The sequence below is a fragment of the Myotis daubentonii genome, chromosome 14 (genome assembly GCF_963259705.1).
Source record: "Myotis daubentonii chromosome 14, mMyoDau2.1, whole genome shotgun sequence".
Lineage (NCBI taxonomy): Eukaryota > Metazoa > Chordata > Mammalia > Chiroptera > Vespertilionidae > Myotis > Myotis daubentonii.
Genome location: NC_081853.1, coordinates 35,964,551 through 35,971,187, shown reverse-complemented (window position 1 = coordinate 35,971,187; position 6,637 = coordinate 35,964,551). Strand labels below are relative to the sequence as shown.

Genomic DNA, 6,637 nt, shown 5'->3' with positions numbered 1-6,637 from the left:
GCCCACAGCAAGACATGCCTTTATTCAAGATGGATTGGTTTTCAGGAAGGCCCATGGCAAGGTCTGTGCAGCTAAAGAGTTGAACTGTCCTGGGGAGCCAAATGGACAGACAGAGCATCTGGAGATGTGCCCTTAGCGATGGACACATTGTGACAAGGCACTGACATGCCACATCCACCCTCAAGAATTATGGAGAATTCCAAACGAATTGCCTACAAGTTCATCTGAAGGGTGGTGGTCAGGGCACAGTTGGCAAAAACAGCCACTTGATTTTATGACGTAGCTGTTTCAGCTGGTTAAAGTTGTTGTTGTTTTTTCCAGCAATCAACAATTAACCCCTTCTTAGAATGTTCTGGAAAATGAATATCTTATGGGGTCCATTAAGCATTTATCTCAGATCCAGCTTGTTGCCTTATGCTTCCTACCAACAAATGAGAATCTCCAACAGGTAATGGCATTTGTGTAAACAGCTTATGTAAAATTCATTGATTCATCCAACACCCTTTTATGGAGTTTTTCCTAGGTACAAGGTTTGGTTACTTTCTTTAAAGAACTCATTGTACTTGGCTTTATCATTATTAAGAGTGAAGAGGTAGGAAGACAATGAGTTGAAGACCTCAGACCTTGCCCTGTAACTGCAGAGATTTCCCATTCTTCTCTCTTCTGCTCTGGGCATGCACTGGCCCATCCTAATCTTCTATGCCACCCTTCCACTGGGCTCCTTGGAGTTCACATTCTGCCATCATCAAAAGCTTCTAGAGCTTTGCCAACTTCCCTCAGCCTTTTCTTTAACCTCTTGCCCTGACTCTGGAACCTGGGTCTGCCCTGAAGACACCACCTCTCCTGCAGCCCCAGCAAGTGAAGGCTGTTTTGTTCTTTTACAATTATCCTCCTTGCTTCCCATTACCACTTCCAAGCCAATTTTTAAACTTCTACCTTCAAACCCCCCCAGCTCCTTTGAAGTTCATGCTTCCAAACTAGACCACCTCAACCCTCCTCTGATCTACCACCTAACAATTCCTCTTACTCATGGAAGTTTCTAGCATCTGGCTCCCTATCTTTCTCTCTACCCTGGAGACTTTCTAGTGGTCTTCTACCACTAGCTGTGTGAATGTCTACAGAAAAGAGAAAACAGAGAGGAGTGCAGTAGTGTAACCCTTCTGGACAGTTTCAACACATAGACAGATGACTCATCCAACTCTTGGCATTGCTACTCTTTGACGTCATCACCTCCATTTATCTTTTCCTCCAATGCTACTCTCTCCCAGAGTCTCTCCTGACCTTGTCACCACCAATAAAAGTACCACCTCAGAAACCTTCCTGATCATTTACCTATTCACAGACACGCCCTTCCAAGCCATCACGCCTGCTTCTGCATGGAGATTTTCAGTCCAGAAGCCACTGTTTCCTTATCCAGTAACCCTCTCAAGTTACTACCTTCCTCTTTCCCCAAATTACATTCTGTAATCCATCATTAGAGTCACTGCCTGGCAACCTCCCCCACTTCCTTTCCCTTCCCCCCTCCCATGTGGTCACCTGATTAAACCTCAATGCAGGTTAAATCCACTCATCCACCTATTCCATTTCTTTACCTAAATAGCAGATTCCTGCTGGTGCAAAATGCACAACTTTGCCATCAGGTCTCACACTGAATTCCTGAAAACCACAATACTTAGTGGGCTTTACCTGGACAGCCCACCACACTCCCAAGATATGTTCTACCACTCTTGAATACAACAAACATCAGGGACTTTCTTTTACTAGTCTGTCCTCAACTGCCCACAGCCCTCCTCTTGCTTCATTCCAGATGAGAATATTGTCTGATATTTTACTGAGAAAATAGGAGCAATCAGAAACTCTACCATCTTCCTACCACCAATTCTTCCAGTTTACCCGTATGTTGCCAAACTCTTGCTTTCCCTCCCACTAAAGTAGATAAAGTACCTTTACTCCCAACAAGAGCCAACATTTCTCTCTTACCTTCTCAAGGTTGTCACCACTGCACTTATTTCTTCTAACTCTGAAGACCCCAAAGGCACATGCTTCCACCCAAATATCTCCTGGAAGAACCTCCCTGATCTCACTGCACCTCTCTTGGTCAAGGCCAGGACTAGGGAGCAAGAGAGGCACAAGAGGGCACCTGTGAATGTGTCCTTAAATGTCAAGTCCTCAGGGCCTCTCCTGCCTCCTGCCAGTCCTGGTGCTGTCTCTGTGTTCTTCCAAGACCTTCTCTGGTCTCTTTTCATATCTTTTCCCCAGACAAGGACAAACTTCCATGTCTTCTACATCCATCACAATTATAATTAAATAATTATGTAATCATTTGTTTGATGTCCATCTCCCCTACTATCATATAAGTTCCTCAACAGCAGGGAATAGATATACCACATTCACTACTGTAACACCTCTCTGTTTCTCAGTTTCCCTATCTGTAGAATGGAGATAATTATGCACCCAATAAATGTTTCATTTGATGATAATAGTATCCCTAGCCTCTAGCAATTTCCCAGCACATGGAAAGTACTTCATCAAAAATTGTTGAATAAATAAATGAAAGAATAATTCCAGAGTTAATGTATGGGTGGAGATTCAACAGAGTTGAGTGCTTTCCTGTATGTAGTAAAATATGAAAAAGTGAGCCCAGCCAACTCAGTGGTTGAGCGTTGACCTATGAACCCGGAGGTCACATTTTGATTCCTGGTCAGTCCACATGCCTGGGTTGCAGGCTCAACCCCCTGTGTGTGGTGTGCAGAGGCAGCCAATCAATGATTCTCTCTCATTACTGATGTTTCTCTCTCTCTCTCTCTCTCTCTCTCTCTCTCTCTCTCTCTCTCTCCCTCCCTCTCTCTCTTCCCTCTCTCTCCTCTCCCTTCCTCTCTGAAATCAATAAAAATATATGTTAAAACATAAACTAAAATAAAAAAAGAAAAGGTGATAGTAAAATGACTTAAGGATACAAGTCTTCCCCTTTTTGGTGAAATGTACTCCATACCTTCCTCTCCCTTATTAGTAGGTACCTTCATTCTGGTGCTCCTGGTGTCTATTATCAAGTCAGGTCAAACTGGCCCTTTCCTTCCCAGCCAAGGGGGCCATGCTGTGAAATCTTTGGTAAAACAAAGTCATTGGTGCAGCTTTCTACTGGCACAGTGGGAAAGGCTTACCAAAGCTCTTTAGGGAAAATGAAAGGCCTAGAGACTGTTCTGCATGTTGCTACAACAGAGTGGTTACTAAAGAAACAGCCCCACCCCTCTCTGCCCTTGAAGACCTTCAGGCTCCTCCCAGACCCACACCACTTTTTTTTTTTTTAACAGATCCTGCCTCAGGTTTATTATTACAAATAGTATAGGACACCAGCTCCATGGAGACAGCAGCCCAGGGGTCATACCAGTCCTTTCATCCCCACATTGGCAGACAGAGACTTGTACTGTGGAGCTTTCGTGGGGGCTGGGGCACCTTAGGGAGCCTGAACCTGAGCCTAAGCCTGAGCCTGAGCCTGAGCCTGAGCCTGAGCTGGAGCTGCAGCCAAAGCTGGGGCTTGGTTTGAGCCTTGGCCATGGGCTTTGGCCAGCAGAGCCTGAGATTCTGGGTGATGCAGGCACTAGCACGTTTCCCTAGCTTGGGGTGAGTGATGTAGGCAAGTGGACTGAGCCTGTGGCTACCACACTTTGGGGTGCTGGGCTTGACTTCCTTGGGCTTTACAAGGGCCTTAATAGCCTCAGCACGTGTTCTCATGGCCTTGGCGCTGTTGGCTTGCATCTTCAGGCCCTTCTTGTTGTACTTCTTGGCAAAGCGCATGTTTCTTAGGAACTTGGGGTCTACACCCTTAAGCAATTTATATCTTAGTGATCACCGTTTCTTGATGTCATTTCTGTACTATTTTCAGGAATGGTTTTTCATGGTGTGGGTCTTGGGCTTGGCAACTCTTCAGGTTTCCCTTGGGGTTGAGCTCATCTAATATTTGGTTTTACCTCAAAGGTGCTATGGCCTTCCTTGTTCCCCTCTCTAGGAGTATGACCCAAACTCAAATGGCTGCTGAGATAGGAGTGGGAAAAACAGCCCCGAGTTTCCCAGCTTTCTAAAACTGACCCATTGTCTGACTCACTCTACCCATCAGTCTTTGCTTCAAGGTGACCTTGTTGCAGACCATGGGTCTTGGCAGATGCCTCCTTTCCTTAGCTCCCTGAGGAAGACCTGTGTCTTTGTTACGAAAGGAAGTTCTTTGAGCCAAACATATTCTAAATAGAAAGCTCTTTAAATATATTTTTTAAAATAGGAATTAATAGAAAAACATAGACTCCTTCCAAATAGCCTTTCCTTTTTATTATTATTCTGAAGGGTCCCTCCTGATCAAAAGGAATAGGAGCTTTTCATTGGGAGCGATTCCTAAATGACTTGATTTCCAGTTACAGAAACATCTTTTTTTTTTCTTGTCAGAAATTCAATGTTGGCTTTAACTAAACTTTGAAAACTCATAGTAATAATGGTGCTCCTTGTCATTCTGTCTTTTACAAGGGGCCCCAGCTGGTATGCTGGGCTTTGGGGCAGAAAAATATCCATTACTGCTCCAAGCACCCCGGCTGGGTTGCAAACATCCTTGTTGAGTGTTTCATTCTGTAATGGAGTGAACTGCAGCAGTGACTGAGACACAGTAGTACGTGTAGTGCCTTGCCCACTTCTTAGCTGTGTGATCTCAGACATGTCACTGCTCCTCTCTGAGCCACAGTGTCCTCATCTTTACAATGAGGATAATACTGCCTTCCTTACACCATTACTGTTAAGAATCACATTGAGATAATTTATGTGAATTGCCTCATATGGTGAATGGGAGTTACAACCAAAGATTCAGGAAAGGTGGCCTGCATACAGGTTCAGTCTGGGGGTGTGGAGGGAGGCTGGGGGAGGAAACTGCTTGCCACTCAGGGCACCAGACTCCTTACTGCCTAATTGCCCACTAGGTCCATCCTGCTCAGACTTCCTATCTTTAATATCGTAAGAGGTTCACGTACTAGAGACTTTATTAGGACATGTACAGGTCTCACGAGGGATGTCTGAACCCATAAGATGGAACGGAAACTATATATAATGTAATGTAGTAACTACAAACTGAGTTAACTAAAAATTGGGGTTAACTAAAAATGGGTAGTGGGGTGGCCCACCTGGGATCTTTCCCCCTCTTCTTCAGTAAAAGAAGCTGTCAAATCACAGTTGAGCAAGTCTTCAGGGCCACTCCTTGCTATGAGGATGTACTCCAGGGATGCCCCTTCCCTGGGGAAAACACCTTTCATTTGACTAGGGAAATTACTGCTTTGTGGCATGCAAAGGTCTAAGGAAGATTTGCACCATTTATACAAGAATCCCAGTGGGTCTCCTGGGAGAACGAGAACTGATTGTATCTCACCAACAACAACTGTGGCCAACATCAGCACCAGTCACCACCACCACCAACACTCCCTTTTCTACCACCACCCACCACATCTACCTCTACCACCATCACCACCTTCCCTTCCATCACACAGCCTACAACCACTACCACCAAGATACCACATCCTAACCCAGCCATCATAACCACCGCCAGCACTACCACACCACTAATCATCACCAACATCACCATCATCACCACCATCTCATAAAATTCAGATCTTTAAGTTTGGAAAAGGGGATCTTGGCCTAAGCCCATTGGCCAAAAACCCTAAAATAAAGGAGAGAGAAAGAAGACAGAGACAGTGACGGAGAGCTATAGACGGACTCTGATCCTAAAAGGGCAGAGAAGAAGGAAAACGGTAGTTTTGTCCTTTTGAGACCCTGGGTCTTAGGATCTATCTTCACTCTGCTAATGAGCAGAGTATGTGTATGGGAGGAAAAAAAAACAACTGGCCTTTGGGAGCTCAGACCCTTTAAGGCTTGGGGAGCCCTTCTGACCAAGAAAATGGAGTGTTGTTCCTTCTTAAGGAACAGCTGGGTCCATCAATCTTAAGCCAGCCAGCTCATTAGGCAAACAGATTCCAAAAACAGTTCCAACTCCACCCTCTTGGGACAGTCTGTCACCAAAGGCAATGGCAGGGTGAGATAATCCAGTAGGCAAATGGCCCCAGTGAGGGCAAGCCTTGCAGATGGTTAGACACAAAGTCTTGGATTTCTAATATTTCTGGTAAACGAAAGAGGCCCAAGGCTTTCTTTTTAGGGCCTAAGGAGACATGTTAATCCTATCTCAAATAATAAAAAGAGAGACAGGCCTTGATCGGTGCTCAGTGGTTAGAGCATCAATTCCTGGTCAAGAGCACGTACCTGGTTGCAGGTTGGATCCCTGGTCCCTGTTGGGGTATGTGTGGAAGGCAACCAATGTCTCTTTCTCTCCCCCCCCCCCCTACTCCCTACCCCCTTACCCAAACCCTTCCTCCATCCCTTCTATTCTCTCTAAAAATCAATGGAAAAAATATCCTTGGGTGAGGATTAGCAAAAAAAAAAGAAAAAGAAAAAAAAAAGACAGAATCAGGGACAGAAAAATGCAAATCTGCAAATCAGAAGCAATTTCTATTCCATGTGATTCTGGTATGAATTTCCAACCTCTACCAAGTGAGAAGCAAAGGATTCCCCTTTAGACAGTGGGCAAGGATGTTTGTGTCCTGGTCCAATCTTC

General features: G+C 45.0%; 1 pseudogene; it reads right to left on the bottom strand.

The window, feature by feature from the left end:
• Positions 1-3,379: 3,379 nt before the first annotated feature.
• LOC132215428 (large ribosomal subunit protein eL29-like) lies at positions 3,380-4,769 on the bottom strand (annotated as a pseudogene).
• Between the last annotated feature and the right edge of the window lie 1,868 nt (positions 4,770-6,637).